This window comes from Parasteatoda tepidariorum, chromosome 4 (genome assembly GCF_043381705.1).
Source record: "Parasteatoda tepidariorum isolate YZ-2023 chromosome 4, CAS_Ptep_4.0, whole genome shotgun sequence".
NCBI classification, from domain to species: domain Eukaryota; kingdom Metazoa; phylum Arthropoda; class Arachnida; order Araneae; family Theridiidae; genus Parasteatoda; species Parasteatoda tepidariorum.
In genome coordinates, this window is record NC_092207.1 from 38551569 (window position 1) to 38573224 (window position 21656).

Consider the following 21656-nt stretch of genomic DNA (forward strand, 5'->3'; position numbering starts at 1 on the left):
AGTCTTGAAAAGCAGAATTTCCGATAAACCGTTACCGTATGAATAGAAAATTTAGCAAATGAATGGCTTAAATATCGTATATGTAGGTTTTATTAACCAGAATTAGGTTTTTTATACCCGATATTCATTACTATACAGTACAGTCATTTTAGCAGAATGTCTCTCTAGGTGTTTTATTAAACTCCACCTGCTGTAATGCACTTCTATACTTGGATATAAAAGTTTCAAAAACAACTTTTAAAGTCTCTGTTTTTCTCTTTAATACTGAGGAAAAATTCTTTTAATAATTTCACCAACCGTAAATTTTGTTTCTTAAGCCAGTTTTTTTTTAAAAATTTTCAGTAAAATATTCACCATATTCTTCAAATAAATCCTTTGTGCGCTTTTTGTTTCCAAAACTCAATTTTTTCTGAAAGGAGAAAATTTCAAGGATGTTGAAGACATTATGAACGTCAGAGTTGAAAATAATTAAACAAATGGGACTTAAGAAGTTTCTTCTGAATCTTTTGCAGTCGAGTGCAACAGTGCATTATGGCAGAACGCTTTAACTTCGATACATAATATCAGATGTTTATAAACATAAATTCTGGAAATCAATAACCACATCATATATTTTTGATGTTTAAATTATATTTTGAAAAAAGTTTAATCGTTTCTATTTTAGGCGCAAATTACATAGTATGATCCTAAATTACGAAAATTGGGTTTATTTCTAACAAAATAATGAGTTGGCATCAGAATAGAATTTTGAATTAATCCCATTCAAAGCATTTTTCACTCCAGATGATGCACTTATCTTAACTTTTATTTTCTCATCACAAACAATTTCTGAGGACATTTTTAGAAGGGCCTTTAGTTGTTATGCATATCAGGAATGATGGAACTTTTGTTTCCTTTGTAACATTTTAACTTTTAAAATTATTCGGAAATAATATGGTGCTAAATTCAATAAGTAACACTAATAATAGGCAGACAAAACAAATTTTTTTCTTCAAAACTAACTGATTAGAAGTCGGATGTGGCATGGACTAAGAAGGAAGTCATTCGTCTAACTATTTTGTTTCTTTCTCGTATTTCGGCTTTAACCGATTCTTTTCATCTTTTAAATCATTCGTTCCAAATATAAACAGTCATCTGAATATCTATGTTATCGAAGTACACTGATTTCAAAATTTCAGAGATTCTCTAACAATGTTAATTCTTACGAGGGAAACGAAACTGAAGTTTAACACGTTGCTCCCGATCCATATTATGCAGTGGACATGGCAAATACAACCTTTCTCTACCAACTTAAAACCAATCAAAATTGTTACTAAATAAGTAAAGTTATGGTAGTAAATTCTCTAATTAAAATGCTCGTAGCATCGGCAGTTACTTATAAAAATACATTCACTGAATTTTTTAACACTTTATTTAGTCAAAAGTTTCATAATTTGGTTCAATTATTAAAAAAATTCTCATTTTTTTTACAATTTGCTGCTGTAAAATAATATTAAAATTGTAAAATTACTGAAACATTTTCTTTTATTATTCACTTTTTTAATATGGTTTTATTGCATGCAAATATTTGTCGTGGATAGCAAAAATCCAAAAGATATATCCAATCTGTGTTTAAATTAGGATCTTCATGATTATGCTGGAGTATTCGGTAGATTATTTCGTTTCAATTAAATTAAAAATTAAAAATTATTTCAGATGACCAGTTCCTTTTAACAAAATCAAACAAATTCTTAATTCTGTTTCAAGATTTAATTTCCCAATTCTATATAATATCGATGGACTACAAAAGTAATTTCTAAGGACTGCTTTTTTTCAAAAATAACGTAGAAAATATTTAAAAGTGCAACTCATTGTCTGCAACAGATCATGTGCAAAATATATTTATTTCCTTTATTTATTCATTACTGCTCAACAATTATAAGTATTACAACAAGTTTGACGGCATACAATTATAATCATTTGAAACATTTTTGTACAAGTCTTGTAAAGTCTTGAAAATGTATTGAAAAGAATTGGAAACAAAAAAAAAAGTGACTTACCAATATTTTAGCTAAAAAATAGACAACCTTCCTTTTTTACTCATGTCTTATATGTTAATTCCATTTTTACGTTCACGTGGCCATTTTTACATCCACTGAGCATTCTCTTTTTGTGATCAGAATGCATATTTTTGTATCTGATTTTGTAACTTTAATCATCACGTGCACTAGGTAATGTGATGCGAGATCATTCGTACTGTGTGGAACATTCGTTTCCGATTGCGTAACTTAAGTAATTTTCTGCACTACTCAATTAGCTAAATTAAGAAATTCTAGACCTTTAAACTTTCTACTAAGGCTGGTTGGTAGGATAGGTGTACTTAAATAAGACGTGTTACACTAAAGGCCGTATCCAAAACGCTTAAGTTTGAATCTCCATATGCATAATTATGATCATTAGATCAAAATTTTACTTCAGGGTATTTACGTATAAAGTTAAAATTTCGGCATCAAGACATGTTGAACTGTAAAAAACAGACCACCCAGAATAACTTTCGATCTAATGATCAAATCTTGACATTCTTGGCCTCAATTTTAATGGTTCGAGGGGGTGACCTTAAATATGCTAATTAATAAGCACAGATGATATTTTATTTTGCGAAATCAGACATAAAAACGGATTTTCTCTAAATAAAAATACATTTTCCCGACCGATTCGCATTGGTCTCCAAAATAAAAGGCGTGACAGTAACCTGGGAAATATACTTCCAATAGTTAGGTCAGGAGAATGGCCCAAAGTTCAGACCCCTTAATGTTAATTTTTCTTTTTGTGTATTGCGCCATATCTCCTAAACTTTTTAAGCGAATTGAATTTTTTTTAAATTAACACAATTTTAAAATTTGTTTATTCGAGGATAATTCCGTACAAAATGTACATTTTAGTAAATATTTATTATTTTACGCAAAAACTAAAATTAACATTGAGGGGTCTAAACTTTGGATCGCTTTCTTAACCTAACTATTGGGACTATATTTCTTAGATTATAGCTACCCAGATTGCCAGATGCCAGATTGATGGTCAGAAATCTGAATTTATGAAAACCCGCAATTACGGTTGCACTTTAGTATGGGGGAAAAAAGATATTTTCAGTCAGGACCATAATATGATGAAAAAATTGTTCTGTGGTACGGATATTTATGGAAAAGTAATAAAATAAATAAATTTTTATACAGCTGCAAGAAAGTTGAATTTTTGATAACAATGTTAAAAGATTGAAATTTCGCTTACATAATTTTAGATTCTAAATAATATTCCTCAGAGCCGATTTAGGCTAAAGATGTGCTTCATGCCATAAAAATCAGGAGAAAAATAATAATTAAAAATTAATTGTGAAGTTTAAAGGCCTTGCAAAGAGGTTTAATTAATGAGAAAAAAGGAAAAATACACAGTTTTTGTTAAATTCTGAAAAAAAAATTACTGCAGAAATAATCAAAAGGGATGATTTGTGAGTGGTGTTATGAAAATAAAATTCTAGATTTATTTGTCTTATTTCTCATTTTGTTCCTTATTAAATACCTGAATTCCACCCACTTACTTCGCTTATATAATATTATTTCATCTATGTACCATAGAGCATCTTTTGCATGAAAGTATTCTGTCTTTTTCTGTAGTTCGTATACTTAAGTTTCACCCCCCTTGAAGTAGTGCTTAATCTCGAAATTTATTGTTCCATTTTACTTTATCCATCATCCTATATATCACGAAACTTTCTACCGACTAGTAGGTCTTATAATTATAATTGAATTGCTATAATTTTCCTCACTATAAATACCATTTAATAAACGTTTATAGGCCACTTTTAGTGGAAAAATAAATCAAAATTGTTAATAAAATTTAATCAATGCAATACCATGAACTTGCTGTAAGGCAATATTTTAAAATACAAAGCAACATCTAGAATTATGTTTCATTGAAAATGCTTTCATAAAAAGAGCTATTTCACAAACTATATATTTTGAGTTACTAGTTCAATTATTTATTTCAAAAATTAAAAGTGGTATTAAAACAAGATAAACTTTATAATCATATAAAATAATTGCCAATTTCAATCCTATCTAATCTTAGATCTTTCACGCTCATATTGAGTGATTTTTGAATGCGGGGGTGCTTTCATTGCTAAACGATGTTTTCTTTTGTTCATATCTTTAAGAATAAATTAAAAAAAGAGAACATTTAGATAATGACTTATGTGTGAACCAAACGTAACTGGTTGAAGGTATAGATGAATTATTCTTTGAACATGATCTTTGTATGTTTTTGAAAACGTTATTGCCATGGAAATAGAATAATATTTTTAATTCACTTGATAAGATGAGTAAAATTTATGCAATAACATTCAGAGCATGCCTTAAAAGGAATAAATATATCAATAAGGACAAGATTTCAAGCCAAATGTAATACGCAGTTAGAAATTTCCAGGAAAAAATAGCTAAATAACTATCTATTTAATTGTTATTTTACCATATTTAAACTAAATAGTCAAATAACCATAAATAAGATGGTAATGAAACACTGAGAAAAAAAACAGTGAGAATTAACAGTGAGAAAAATAATTTATCAACTATTATTACTTAAAACGGTTAAATAACAGGAATTTTATTGCACTAACTAAGCCCACCTAATGTAGCAACTTGGTTCCTTGTAACTGCTTACATATTATAGCCGAGAGAGCTAATCTGTCAATCTCATGACCAACAGAACAGGGGTTCGAATCTCAGCGTTGACACCTCCAATCCCTTTAACACACATGAAGAACTTCAGTGTCCTGTACTAACGCTAAACCTAGCTCCTATGGCAGTTAAGTTTCTCTTTTTAAGGTTTTGAAACCATGGTAGCTGTAAATTGTTAAAAAACCGTATAGTTTTGTATTCATGATTTTATAATCATACTAGTTGTAACCGGTTTCAAACCTCTAAAGATGAAAAATATTCTTTGCCTTAAACCATACGGTTAATCGGATCGACAGACTACTGCCGATTATTTTACCATAATTTTAGAATGAAAATTCTAGCAGTGTACTCACTACTACGAATAATTCATTTTAAGCTGTTCTTAACATTGCATTCAAATGATAGAATATCTGAAAGTAAATATATTTAGAATGAATAATATTTATAAATAGTAGAACTCAAAAATCTAATATCTTTCGAACAAATTAGAATTTGAAGAAAAAAAGTCGTGTTAGGTCCATAAACAAAAATGGCTCTTTCAGCTCATCAATTTTCAACTGCAGCATTTCTTTGGTCTGCAGAGTGACATGCAGGGGTTTACGTACAAGTTTAACAGTTAATCATTCTTAAGCTATAATTGAATGTTAATTTTTTTGTTCAATCGTACTCTCTGTACAACTTTCTACAAATCTTAATAGTTTCGGATTTCTTAGTCTTATACATTTTACAAAACAAAATGTGTTGTAAAATTGAACAATGAAATAGGGAAGTTGCACTTATGAATTATCCTAATCCTTATCCAAAATATATCAGCTGATATTTCTTTAATAAAATTTTATCTTTTTTTTTATTCCCGCAGACTTGATAAATTTTTAAAATTTCAACTGATTTTATATAAAAAGTTCCGACTCATATTTTGTAATAATATACCTTCTTATTAATGTAAGATTTTTTTATAGCAGCTTTCATAGTTTTCAAGTTCTTAAAATGCTCATAAAATAACTTATTAACTAATTAATTAAAAAATTCTCCAATTAAATAAAATATTCATACTTTTAACGATTCGAGTTAAAAAAAAATTAGATTAAAAGATATATTTTAGGAAGCTCCTGATAATTTTGAGAAGGAATATTTTACCTATAGAATTTAGTTTAGTACCGTCCTTTTTTTTGTTTTCTTTAAAAGGTTTAAATTTTTTCACTTTTTTCACTCTAAAATCAATATTTTTCGAAAAATGTATGTTAATGTGAATTTAGTTGAGTGTAAAGAGAAAAACAAGAGTTATTGATGATTTAAAATTTGTGTTCTTGTGTACAGCTAATTTAGACAATCACAAATATAAAATATGGCTTATATTTTTTACTATGAGTAATTTTTACTTTTTATGATTTCTTTATTATTATTATGCCAGAATGTTTGAAATTGAACAAGTGCTTTTATTTACGGTGGCATATAAGAAACAAAAAAAATTGTTTTCAAATATTTTACTTTTCCTAAATAGCAGACGATGGGACGATAACTTTGGGAAAAACAATCAGAAATGAAAAGAAAAATAATTATTTTTTTAAACTGAATGTGAGTTTTGTACTTATATATTGAGAAAAATGTACTAAATTGACCAGTTTGTACAATTATGTAAAAACTACAGCAAAAAAATGATTTTTAGGGGATTGTAATGCTTGTTTGGTTTCTTTTCGAGCAGTAAGAAGTCTGAGAACGTGCATTTAAAAAAATAAAAAATAAAAATAAAAAAGCATTTACATCTTGGAAGAATCATGTGTTTTATAAAAATTATGAAATAAAATACGAAAGTTGGAAAAAAAGTAATAATTAAAAAAGAAAAAAAATTTATTTGATGACCGATTGCTATAATTGTGTGTTTCTTATTGAAGAAAGAAAAATAAATTAAAAGCTTCCATTATTTAATTTAACTGCATAGTAATGAAACACACAAAATTTAAAGCATTATTTTTATATTATTACAAAATAAATTGCTACAATGCTCGAAGAAATAAATAAATTCTTTTTTAAAAAAGATTGCAAACACTAGTTGTTAAATAAACTCAGAATTATTTACTGTACAGGCTTCCGTTTCTTAACATAACTCTTTTGCTCTGCTTGTTAAAGAAAGGAAACGCGTTTTTAATTTTGGGGAAATATCGTCTTAAATTCCATCCTCTTCCAGACATAATAGTCCAAAACTCTAAAATAGAACAAAAAATGAAAACGAAAGAATGAAAGGACGTTTTTTATACTTGTGTGGTCCTAAAAGGGGAGAACTTTAGAGAGACAATCTGTTATTAATAATAAGAAAATATATTTTTTTTCAGCACCTATCCTTCTATTTAAGGAATCATCCGATTACACAAAGAAAACGACATGGTTCGTAAAGGGAGCAAGTTCATCGCGTTGTCTCGTTTCAATCCCGTTCAGTTAATTTAGTTGAATTTATTACAACAACGGTATTCCCAAATTGAAAATTTCCCTTTATTTTTCCCTCTTCTTTTGTGGGGGAAAGGATTCCTTTCTGCTTGTTCCATAAATCTGATCTTTGCGTTTCAAACTCTTACCGAAATACCTAGAATTGTGGCGAAAAGCTTGTTAAAGAAATATATCACGAGCTAGGAGTTATTTTATTTTCACAATTATTCTTGAAAAATGTTAGTGGCGGATCGGAATCTTTATTAAGTCATCAAAATAGCGAAGTTGTACATTGAACTGGATAGTTCAATTCCTTCTACAATTAATAGCATTTTTTATATATTTATAATTTGTTTATTTTCTCAAAATTATTTGTTTTAAATTTCAATTATTGTTCCTTTAAAGCAAGAAATAGTGCTTTTCATTAACATTAACTATTCTTAATAATTTATTAAGTCATTAAAATGGCGAAGTTACTAACTGAGTACTTTAAATTGAGTACATAAATTCATCTTATAAATAATGAATTTCTTTATATATATTTATAATTTATTTTTTTAAGATTACTTTATTTAAAATTTTAACTATTGTTAGTTCTAAACAAGAACGGGCTTTTCATTAGCATTAATTAATATTAATAATTTATTAAATTATCAAAATAGCGAAGTTGCTCTTTTAACTAAGTATTTCAATTCATTTAGCAATTGATGTCCTTTTTTAAATATTTATAACTTATTTATTTTCTCCCAATTAATGTTTTAATCTCAATAAATGTTTTTTTTTTCAACTTAATTCTTTTTTTAAAAATAATCTCGCTTAAAATTTTTACACATTAACGAAAAACAGGACTGAAACTGGCTTTTTATTAAGTAAACAAAATATTAAGTTGTTTATTAAATTGAGTATTACAATTTTTCTTACAATTATTATAGTTTCAAAATATCTGTAATTTATTTATATTTATTAAGTATTAACTTATTATTATTTTTATTTTTTAAATTTTAATTGATAGTTTTGAGTAATTTTGAACAAAGAACAAGACCAAAAAATATAATATAAATATATTTGAGGTTTGCGAGCCATTAAATTTATGATATTTTTCAATTTTGCCAATATTCAAGAAATTCATTATTTATTTATAATGCTATACATATATTTAAAAGTTATTTTTTTTATAATTTATATTTCTTATCAATTTATAATACATATAATTCAATGCAAACCCAAAATGATAACATTGTTTTAAATCAGTTTGGTTTTTAATAAATTTGATTTTGAAAGCAATTCTTAACGTCTATTTTATTCATTTATTATTGCTATTAACTATTTACAATATGCACGCTCATTAAATGATAGCTGTTCTATAAGTATTGTTTTTTTTTTACTGTTTTCATTATTTACGTTTGAGTTTAAATTAAAGCGTGTATGTTCAAAGTGCTAGGTTAAACTTAAAGCGTTTTAAAATCGCAGGTATTGCTTCATTAAAGTAGGAAATAAAGATACGTAATGATATTTTTTTAAATCTAAAAATTAAAAAAAGGGAAATATAATTCTTGCAATAAAATAAAAATTGCCTAAAATTTTTGATTTAACGCATGTATGTTAAAATTAAGTAGGATTAAAATTGCTTGATTTTAAACAAAATACTTAAAATTGTAATTAACGTCTAAAAATATATCAATACAATCACAGCTTTTTAGTTTAAAAATCAAATAAATAAGGATTCGACACTAGCAGTAGGCAATAAACACTGTTTAAAATGCTTTTTTTCATGCATGAGTATTGAAACAATGTTGCGTTAAATTAAAAGCGCAGAATATTTTTTTACTTTTAGTATTATTTTGAACAAGTTATGAAAATATACCGAAAAATTTTTGTTAATAAAACATTAATTTATTTTTACAAAATTCTGTATTTCATGAAGCAAGAATATTATATTACAGTATTAGAGCAACCAATAATGTATCTATTCCTTTTGCTCATCAAAAAATTCTGCATAAAAACTGTTTGTATTTAGAGCCTAAATTATACAATAAATTTCCTCTACCTAGATCCGAAACTTTAAATTTGCAGTTAGTAGCCAGTGGCCGGTAAACTCTAATGACTTTTTCCCCAAACCTAATTTGCCGGTGACCGATATTGATAGGTCCTTTTCATTTAGTAGCCACATTTTGCAAGCTTTTTTTTGCTTGGATTGAATTACATTTGAAAAAAAGTCCATATTAGAAACAATCTACGGCAATAAAAATTTAATTCAACTATTAAAATAATATAAATAAATGACAAAACTTATCTTTACTGACTTTAAAAATTTCATTTAAAAATATTTATTGGAGCAAAATACATTTAGTGCATACATTACAGCGTTTAAATATGTGAATTATTAAAGTATTCTCCTTCAGCATGAATCTTTCTATCAGAAATCGATTTATTCTGAAGAATCGAAATTTTGAATAGAGACATTATACATTTTAATTCAAATTATGTTTTCAAAAGTCTTCCTTCATTGCTGTACTTTTAACCTTAAGCAATTTTCAAAAAAGAGAAAGTGAAGACAGAAAAAAATGACCGGTTGTTTATTCTATTTATTTATTTATTTAATTTTTTGACTCACCATGTGGCGAGTGGTTATTTTCAGTTCTACCTCTACCAATAAAATTGAAAATCTCTATTTTAAACTACAAAATATGATTTAAAGCATTTTTTTCCAATTGATAACAAAGAAAATTTCATTAGTTTTACTTTTTAGCTCATTATAATTGTTTGTGCTCATCAACTTCTCATCTGCTTATCAGCTTTTATCAGCTCATCAGCTTATCACTGCTACAAAATGTTACCATATTGCATCTTCATAATTTTATATATTTTCTTGTACACGATGTTTAAGTATAAATTTTTTCTAGCCTGTATAAGGATACTTTTTGGCAGTACAAACCTAGATTTTCTTGTTTTTATTTGCTTCATATTCTTGTATTATTGTATTTTTCTTATTGTATTTTCTTGTTTAATTTGGTTCTATGAAATTGTCTGCTTTTGTTATTTTTTGAAAGCATTTTTCTTATGTTATGAATAAATAATCATTATTACAAATGATAGTTTTCAAGTCTTAAAATCCTAAAAATGAAGATTACGCGAAGTAATAAACAAATAATTTTTGTTTATCTAATAATGTATAAATAAAATCTAATTTCTCAATCATAGTGATAAGACTGAATATTGAACATTTATTATTTTCATTTCTCTTTCAACAAACTTAAAACTTTACACTCATATTTAGAGTAAATTGAGATTAATGCTAAATATTTAATTTTAAGTATAAATATGTGTTATATCTTTTACATCGTGTCTATTTCAACACTTAAGAAATAAACATCCGTAAACAACATTTACTGATTGGAACGTGCGAATAGCTCACGTGAAATATTTTCATTACCCAAATTTCTGGTTCGATTTTTGATGAAACACATTCAGGGTAGTCTTAGAGTTTTAAATTGCATTTCAGCTACAAAATAACTGACTTAGAGAAAAATTATAACGTTGATGATAATATTTTGTTTTGACGAGACTTTAAACATTAAGAATTTAGCAAAAAAAGTTGCTGTTTCATTTAATTTTTCAATCAGTGAAAGTGATATATAATATTAGAATTACACTTTTTTAATATTTTAGCATATAATATGCTGTTTTGGGTAATTTTGAATCAGTGAAAGTGGTGTAAAATTTCGTGATATTATCGATTGACAAGATTATGAGTATTTCTCGAAAGTAACGAAATGGAAATTTTTTATGCACATTAGTAATTTTTTTTTACTTTCTAAAGTTTTGACATTTCATTATTGCTGTTACTCGCGTTATCTTTCAAATTCTATATCATAAATAGTTTAACTTGTAATAATGTTATAATACTATAAAAAGGAAAACTGTAGAATATCTTGGCTGTATATAATACTTCAGTACTGATTAGCAGAATGACTATGGGCCTGTAACTATGTAATTGTTTGTTTTAAGATATTAAGAGCGTTGTATATGAATAAGTAAACACTCTTCAGTGAATGGCAGCATTTGAATTCCAGAAAATGTAAGCATTCAGCCTGTAGTCATGCATTAAAGCATGCTGAATGTAATTGCCAATGTAAGAACTTTGTGAAAATTACAGAGTAATAACTCTCCGAATTTAGTGCTGTACAACCGAAAAAATTGTGTGAAGAAGTAATTTATTTGAAATTGACATCAAATCAAGCGTCATAACATCATATACACTTTAAGGAGTGTAGTAAAATCAATAATAACGAACACTTAGATCAACATCACATTTCCACCATTTGTGAATTACGTTCGCATATGAAAACACCAATTTTGATGCACTTTGGACATCGTCAGTTGATTGTTTACGATCGAGTTCAAAATGTCATTATTATCGTCAGTTGTTTTCCATGCTGCTGCAGTAGCACAGAAAAAAAGACTGCTATTATAGAATTTATGTATGTTTTTGGTTGTGTATAAAGGATAATTATAATTTAATTTTTAAATATCTGTCAATTGCAATAAATAATTTAATTATGTTTAAATTTTATCCGCTTCTGTTCTGTAAAACCTAATTAGAATTCCTCTTAATATTTTCACGTTTGATTTACAAAGTAATTTTTTTTAATAATTTGATTGTGACCATCCTAAACTAATTGTTCTTAGTTTAAGTTGAATCTTAAAACTAACTTTACTGATACTTTTGAGCGTAATATTTTTTTTAAATGGGACAACTACTTTGTTTCAAAAGAAGTGAAACGGGAACATTCCTGGGTTTTTCGCTATGCCAAAAAAAACAAAAAATTATCTGCTGTGTTTGAAAACATTACTTTGGGTGTAAAGTAGTTGCACGCATTAAAAAACAACAATTGCATTACAATAAATTTAAATAATTGCATGCGAAACTATTTTAAAAGTATTTTCAATGTTTCAGGGAAGTTTCAGGAATAGAAAGGGAGCTGATTGTTGTTTACTTTGAATTTATTTACTACATAATTGCTAATTGCCTTTCACTTATTAAAACGTTTTGTCCCTTTTTATTTAACATAGCGAAATCTTATAATAAAACTAACATAAGAAAAATGTTTAAAGTCGTAGTTTCATATTCTTATCAAGAATTTTCTTGCCAACATTGTATTTTTTAAAACTATTTTATGAAGGAGTTGTTCTATATAGCATTTTTGAAAATATTACTAAAAAAATTTAAATTGTTTTTAAAAACATTATAGCGTATTTAATTTCATGTAATAGGAAAAATGATTTAATTATTATTACTATAAATGCTGAATAATTTTTAATGAGACTTGGAATATAAGAATTCTTTTACATACATAACCACTTCAAGCCAAATATGTTTCTAGCTTCAAAAGTTAAAATTTACATTCTTAATGACCTTTGTAACCTTAACTTCTTTATGTCTTATATACCACTTAACAACTTTTTCTGAAGATAAAATTTTTTAATCATGGTGTGTCACAACTTCAATTTATGAAATAATTTATCGTAGTGTAGTTTTGTTGGTATTACTGTGTGATTAGTCAATCTTGTAAAAGTACATATATTAATACTAACTATTTACACGCACAACTCATACGTTCGAAAACTTCATGTGATGAAATGAACGAAGAAAAAAAGTCCCTACTCAGAAGAGATAACTGACATTTTTAATTATGCAGAGTTCGTATTCTTAGAAAGGTTGTCTTAGTTTTAATGCAAAACGCCTGTTTTCTTTATTGACTTTACACAAAATAAACTAAGAACCCTTTACTAGACTTCATCCTTCTAAAAATAAGAAAAACCATGTGTGTGGCAGAGGTGGTTGAAGAGGTGATGCTCGGTTCTAGTTATGAAAGAGACAGCTCTTGGCATGAATGAATGATCTGTCAGTTCTCTTTAATTCGCTGAATAAATCATCCTTTTCGATCTTAAAAATGATACTTCACGCCCCTTCAACACGGCTAATTTTATCCAATTTAGTAATGAATAGATGAGGGTTCTGCCAAAAGAGTAGAATGCTTCCATGACAAAAGCGTTTGTTTGCTTTATAAATAAAGTTTAAGCTGAAAGATGATATAAGGGAATTTTGTTCTCATGTCAAATATCCTCTAATAATGTTTCTTTAAATATTTAACCTATAACAATTAATTTAAGAAATTAGAGACAGTTAATTTAATCTAATTTATTAGTGAATAGGAGTGAGCTTTGCCAACAGTGTGGAATGTTTCTACGTTAAAAGCGTTTTTTTAAAATTATTTTTTATAAATGTTGTTTAAACAGGATTATTCATGCAAGGGAATTTTGTTCTCCTCTCTTATATCCTCCCACAACCTATAACAACCTATTTCAGAAATTAGATGCAATTGATTTTAACGAAATGAATAATAAATAGACGCTTGCCTGCAAAACTGCCAACAGTGTGGAGTGTTTCCGTGACAAAATCGTTCATAAATAAAGTTTAAGCACGATGATCATTTAAGGAAGTTTTGTCGTTATCTCATATTTCTGCTTTTTCATGCCTTCTTTGATCATTAAAATTTAATAATTAATTTCAAAATAGTATGCCATTAATTTGATCTAAATTATAGTGAACATATCAGTGTTTTAACAACATAGCCACCTAAAGGTTGGAAAGCTCCCCTAACAAAAGCGTTTGTTTGTTTTAAAAAAGTTTAAGCAGGAATATTAGTATACGAAAGTATTTTAACTATCTCGGAAATCCTCTTATAACATTGTTTTTTAAATTTTATCAATGATAATTTATTTTAGAAATTTGATATAATTATTTAAATCCAGTTTAATTAATAGTGATGGGTTTCACTAACAAACTGCCAACAGCGTGGAATGTTCACAAAGTTAAAAACTTTTTGGTTGCTTAATAAATAAACTTTAAGCAAGATGATAATGTGAGGAAACTCGTCTATCCTCTCATAATGTGTTTCATATCGTACATCCTCTCATAATGTTTCTTCACATATTTAGTCTTTAATAATACATTTTCTGAAATTTTATACAGTTAATTTTATTTCTGAAATTGGATAAAATTAATTTTATTTCTGAAATTGGATGTAATTAATATCATTCAAATTAGTAATGGATAGAGTTTTGCCTACAAAACTGAAGAATCTTCTTACAACGAAAACGTTTATTTGTTTTATGAAAAAAGTTTCAACAGGATGATCACACAAGGGAATTTGTTCTTTTATCGTATATCCTCTCATAATGTTTCTTTAAATATTTAATGTATAACAATCAATTTCTGAAATTGGATACAATTAATTTTATATAAATTAGTAAAGAGTAGTTGAGAGTTTTACCAACAATACTGCCAACAGCGTAAAATATTCCGACGAAAAAAGTGTTAATTTGCTTTAAAAATAAAGTCTAAGCAGAATGATGATGTTAGGAAATTTTGTTTTCAAATCGAATAACTTCTCATAATACTTCTCTACTATTTAATCTATAATAATCAATTTCAAAAATTTGTTATAATTAATTTTCTCCAACTTAGTAATGAATATACGAGAATTTTTTCAAAACTAAAAACAGTGTGGAATGCTCCAACAGCAAAAGCGTTTTTTGCTTTGTAAATAAAGTTTTAACAGGATAATCAATCAAGGGAATTGTGTTATAATCTTGTATATGCTCTAATAATGTTTCTTTTAAATATTTGAACTATAATAATCAATATCAGAAATTGAATGCAATTAATTTGATCGAAATTGATAATCAATAAATAAGATTTTTTCCAACCTAACTGCCAAAAGATAAGAATGCTCTCATGACGAAATTGCTCGTTTGCTGTATAAATAATATAGATTTATGCAGGAAAACTGCTCTTCAAGCAACTCAAAACTAAGACTTGCGACTAGTGCTGAATGGACACAACGCACTGCACAAAATCCTAAGCTTAAATAAATAAAAAAGGCATCATGCAGTGAGTGCCAGCACATGTTGGAATTGAGGAGAATGAGACCGCAAATGCCTTGGCGAAAAAAGCAAGAAAGCTCAACAATAATAAATCGCTCTGTGTTGTAACACTTAATGATAGCAATGCAGTAGCAAAGTCAAGATTAAAGGATAAGGCAGTGAAACTTAAGCATCAAAATTGTGAACTAGACAAAAGAAGGATTTTGGCGAATTACCTGACCGGATTCAGAACATACCATCTGAGAGGGATGAAAATTCAAAAAAATGAAACTACTAAGTACTGAGGGGATTTAATTTTCGACAATGTCAACCTTCATCTGACAAAAGGTACCCCAAGTAAGAATCAAGTTAACATCTCTTATATACTAGTGATTCGGTATTTAATATTTATAGTGGTAGTTACGCCACATTACTCCCCTTCCAGAATTTTATCTAGGATAGAATTCGATGAATGATTACCACTAGTTGATTCATGCTGTTTTTTTATTCATATCATTTTTGCTCATTATTTTTTTTCATCATTTTCTTGTTTATAATTAATTTTTATTCATTGACAGTGAGACTTTTATTTACTTCACCGGATTTTTTACTTCTTTTGAGCAGGTACATTTTTTTAAGCAAATCAACTGTTTAATGTGGACCATCCATCAATGTTGGCAAGTTCATATCACGTCCGGTTCACCAGTGTGGGGATTATAGTTATCGACTACGTCAACCTTCATCTATCAAGAGGTACCTCTTGATAGATGAAGGTTGACATAGTCTATAATTAAATCATCACAAGTATATAAGACATTTTAACTTGATTCTATCTTGAGGTACCTTTTCCTAGATGAAGGTTGAAGTTCATCGATAATAAAAATTCCCCTCAGTACCATTGCAGAAACTGTGGCCCTGACTCAAAACTGTCACCTGAACCTCTTTTCTCCTGTCAGGCTATTTTCATCATCTAGCAACAGATTAGTAACTGTCCATAAGAAGATCTTTATTCCGAAATTTGCCCTGATATAGCTGAAGCAGTGTATAAGACCTTCGGTCCTATATAGTGCCTTATTGATATATTATTGATTTATTTTCCATCTCCATAACACGACAACCAACCAGCCAAACAGGATGATTAAAATATCTTTTTTACTCTCTCGTATGTCCTCACATAGTGATTTTTTAAAAAATTTATCAATTATAATTGATTTCAGAAATTTGATGTAATTATTTATATCCAGTTTAATGAATAGTGAAGTTATTCGCCAACAAAGCTGCCTACTACGTAGAACGTTCCTAATACAATTTATAAATAAATTTCAAGCAGTCCAATTATGTTAAGGAAGTTTTGTTTTAATCTTGTTTATCCTCCTATAATATGTCTACAATTATTAAATCTATTATTTAAATTTTGTAAGACTTCAAACAACTTAGAATGTGGCTAAAGCGTTTATTTGCTTCATAAATTAAATTTAACTGAGATGGCGCCGACCGGCCTGTGTAGGGAGCAGGGAACTGTCCTTGCATCAGAAAGGTCCTGGGTTCGAGTCCCGGCAAGGCATGGATGTTTCTTTCTTTCTCTGCGTGTTCTATGTCCTTTCTCCTTTGTGTGTGAATGTGACCCTATAAACGGGTTGTGGTTGTGTGAATGGCGTGGCAAGAAGTCGAATTCCTGGCCATAGATGGCGCCACTGAAAAACAGGAACAATCGCACCCCCACTGCCTAAACAGGCAGAAGGCAGAAGAAAAAATGAGATGACTATTAAAGGAAGTCCTCAATAAGATTCAAGTTTTTTTTAATGTTATGGGGCTTTGCCTTTTGTTCGCCAGCGTGTGCTGAACTTCAAGCAGGATGACTATTTTAAGGGGAGTCGGTAGAGTACATATCATTAATACTAAAACTGCCTTATCTATACTTATGATATTGCTTTGAAATTTTTTGAGGATATTTGAGATTGTATCAGTTGTATGCTGCGATAATGTTTCAGCTCTAACTGGAATACTTTCTGAATTAAGAAAGAATTTTGTAACAAATGGCTAAACAACAATGGCTAAACATTTTGACTCAGTTCATAATTTTTTAAGAAAATTTCTGCCAAAGATACGTATTAACAGTTCTCACAGTGTAAACATGTAAATATTCTGCGAAAAAAAACTGAAGCAATATCTGATACGTCTGCACTGATATCTAATGACATGTCTACACTGAGAATATTTTACGTCAGCACTGCAGTGTGATCGGTGCAAGCAGGAAGAAGAATTCGCATCAACCAGCTTCAGCTGAAATTTGAACCTATGTAACCTCAATCGAAGGTGAACGTTGAACCACTGAGTGACCGCATCTCAATGAAGACTAATTATGAATAGCCTCATTGCATGCTCATTGCGTCCCGCAGTGGACTGATCGTTAAGACACGGTTCCCATCAGATCACCGAAGTCAAGCATCACTGGCTGCGGTCAGTGTGCGGGTGGGTGACCACTTGGATCAGTCTGCGTAGGGACCGAGGGTGTGCGGTATTGGTCCTCGTTAAACTGTGCTACCGTAAAGTGCTCGACTTCGCGTGCAGGTCGTCGGGCTACCGAAGCGGGGGTGCCATCCCCTCTGCAGAGGATCAAAATTGTGATGGCATGTCTTCGGATCATCCTTAGGGATGATTCCCAGACCGTCGCCAATAGCCCATTGTGCAGCTCTGGCGCGACGTAAAGGAACAACAACAACAACAACAACAGCATGCTCATTGCATTAAACCTAAGCTTAATCAGTTTGATAAGCTTGTCTAACACTAGTTAGCCCATAGTCATATAGGTCGTTTGTAATAAGCCTAATAACTAACGTTCAGTGTGGTGAGTTTGAAAATAAAGTGAAATTGCAAAGAGCGAGATTTTTCAATTTGCCTATAATATACACATGGAATTGGATAGTTAAATCCTTATTATTCAAACGTGTTGATTGATTACGAAAAGATTTCTCTATAAATATTTACCTAATTCACAAATGTCAAATTACTAGATTTAAATTTATTTAAGATAATTACCTCTATATTGCATAAATTTAAGATAACATAAGAGAAAATATTTTCTTAAAATTATCTTCAAAACATATAAACAGACAAAAATTAAAAGTCTAGCACTTGTTACATTTTCAAGGCGAAATTTAAATAACTTTAAATTAAAATATGAAGTGACGAAATGTTGGAGAAATCCAGGTGAAGAAGATGTTAGGAGTGTTTTAATCAGGCACTTAAACTTGGTAACTGTTAAGATTCCGTTACTATAAACATTCACAGCAATAATATACGTCATAAACTGCGGAAGATGAAGATAAGCAGGGCGTGTCAGTTTAAAAATTCTTTTTCGGATGATAGCGTTGAAACACGTGTTTACAAATACTGCAGAAGACCACTTGAGTTTTTTCAATTAAGAGATTACGAACCTCGCCCGTCACGTACGCATTCGGTCGATGGTCCTTTTCTTTTCTCTTATTTATTTTCTAGCCATAATTTATTATGACCTATAATTATCCTCTTCAATAATCGACAGATAAATAAAAGATAATCGATTTGTGGAAAGAATGAATCAACTGATTCAAAAAGAAAATGTTTTCGAAAAATGGGATTGAATTCGAAGAAATATCAGCCCATCACATCACAGGGAAAACACTGAATAGGTTGATGAAACTATCGGACGAAATGTTTAAGTGGCTTTCTTGTAGTATTTTAAGAAATCTTCTTCATTCATAGAATTGTTCTCAGTTCTCAGTCATTTTGTATATATATATATATATATATATGTATATATATATGTAGCTCAATAAATTAAATTTCCAATCAATCATTAACACGTTCACGCCGGTGGGTCACGCTAGATTGTCTCATCTTGGCAGCTCACCAAGACCTCAGTAAAAACTGGTAACAATAAATTTGATTTTTTAGTTTTTTTTCCGGGAATAATAAAAATCCATAACTACCAATTTTTTTTAACGGATACAATTTTTATATAGAATTGCTTCTTCGCCATGATAAATTTCCTTACAGTGAATTGTTATTGTTGAGAATCGATTAACTCCTCCCGAATATTATCTAATATTGAAATAGTTCTTCTACCAGTATTTTCTCTTTTCCCGTACCAGTATTTTCACTTTTCCCGGCGTGAACGTGTTAAATTCAAGTTCTTTTACCATCAGGCTATCCAAGGGAGATTTTCAAAGGTTTTCTCCTAATACGCGTTACTTTTTTCGTGAAAGCAGATTTGCATCTTGCTTATTACTTAATTGAGGAGTTACTTTATCTATAGGAGTTCAAAGTTGCCAGGATACATAGATGGAATCGTAATATAAAGGACAGAAAAACCGTCCCATAAATTTTCTGTCCACCATTGATTATGATACAAAACTTATCAGCGAGTACTAAAAAGTTTTCTTACACCAATGTGTTGCGTGCAAAAAACGAAAGAAAAAAAATAACATTTAATCTAATGGACGGATCTTCACTTTCTAGGGATCAATCTTATGGTCCAAAGAGTTGACCTCAAATATGCTAATTAATTAGTGCTGAGAGTATTTTAAGTTACGAAATAAGACGCGAAAACACTTTTCTCTGGACATAAATGTATCTTTTTTCGATGAATTCGGATTTCTGACCTCCGAAATATAGCAATTTGGTAGCCGCAATTTGGAAAATACGGTCGCTCAGGAGAACGGGCCAAAACTTTAATTTTATTTTTTGCGTATTTCGCCCGATCTCAAGAACTTTTTAAGCGATTTGAAGCATTTTTGCTCAATATTATAATATTCATTTGTAAAAACCAATTCCATGCAAATAATGACTTTCAGCAAATATTTATAATTTTTTAATATTTTATTTAATGATAGAAAATTACAATGATGACTATTTATCGTACCGGATTTTTGTAAAATTAGCAAACTGTACTATAAAAATATTTGTAGTAAAAAAATTATGATAATGAAACCAAACTACACGGTATTTAAACTATTCAACTGTTCATGTGATAACTGTTTCCGTTCATATGGTAATGGTTAACTGGACATTTTAGTTTTTGAAATTATAGTTCGTATTACCTCACGTTTAGTAAACATGTATTACTGAAAAGTAATTTTAACCGAATAAATGGTTTTTGTGCCATTCTCTAAAGTATCATGATTAAAATTACTCAATTTCTACCACATTTATCAAATTTTAAAGCACGTTATAAAACATTATTATTTTGTTAATTTTACCAAAATCATCACTTGGGGAACTTTTACTACGGTTTTTATTGTTTCCATCGAACGAGAAACATGGTAAATATTACTATATTCTGGTAGTTTGACTATACTTTTTTTTTTCATTGTATGGTTCAACTTGAGATGTAACATGGTAAAATTAAACACCTTTTTAAAGTTCTACAAATTTGCACCGTATTATTGCTAAAGGTACCAGCATTATGTTTCATCGTTGAACCTATATTTCTGAGAGTGCTTGCTTAGTCATACATTTTAAAATTAATCAGTTTTTAAATAACTTAAATCAGCCAAACACACAAATAAAATCATTCGATAAATACAGATGATAGGGTATCACATATTTAACGGTTCTCATTTCAAAAGTGTTAAATCAATAATTGTGATATCAAGAGCCTCTCCATTCCAGAAGAATAAAGTAAAAAATGGCGCAACAGCTACTGAAGAGATTCTTAAACAACACATTCACCTTTGCCTCACCCTTAAATATCATATCTTTTCAAAATTTTAAACAAAATAACAGTAATAAAAAAACAGTTATGATTTTCGGTCATCCAAATAATAAAAGAGGCTTATATCAAAGAGATTTTTCACTTTAACACACAATACAATATCAAAATGTTTACCAAATATTCCCATATCATAAAAAGACATTACTTGTTTTAAGAACACTTTTTTGTTTTTGTTTGTTCTTTTAATACTCGCCAAATATCGCCGGGAGCTGATAGTGATACAATAGAGCGATAAAGTGTGTATATTAAGAATCGAGTTAAGAGGTATGTTATGTGTTGCAATTGGCGTTTCCAACAACAAACCTATTATCAACAGATAAAGAAAGAATAGAAGCTTTCTTCTAGTTTGAGCCAAACCGCGTGAGAAGTTTACAACACCAACAAGATTTGGCGATTTCCATAGCTAAATAAATATTAAGAAGTGACTGGGGTTCCAACCCGAACTGCTGTCAACAAGACTATAACGGATCAAAAAAGATTATAGATTGGTAATTTATCTAAACAGAAGTTAGAGCGATGAAAGCATTATTGACCACGCCTTGAATATCAAAAGATACTTATGGGAATATTTTTCTTCCACCCATATCTTTCATCAGGTTCAGAGGTCAGCTAAAGAAAATGCCGATGTTGAGTTATGCACAGTCTCGTAGATGAGTACATTCATTGAAAGGGTGTATTCTGTTTGTTCCATTCATCTTTTTTACTTTCCAAACATTCTAGAAAAAGATATGCGGATGTTTCTAATTTGTTTAATGTGTCTTTCTTTCACTGGCATGTTTTAATTACTTATAAAAATAAAACAAAGAAAACTTTTTTAAAGTATTTTTTTAGAACTCTGTCTA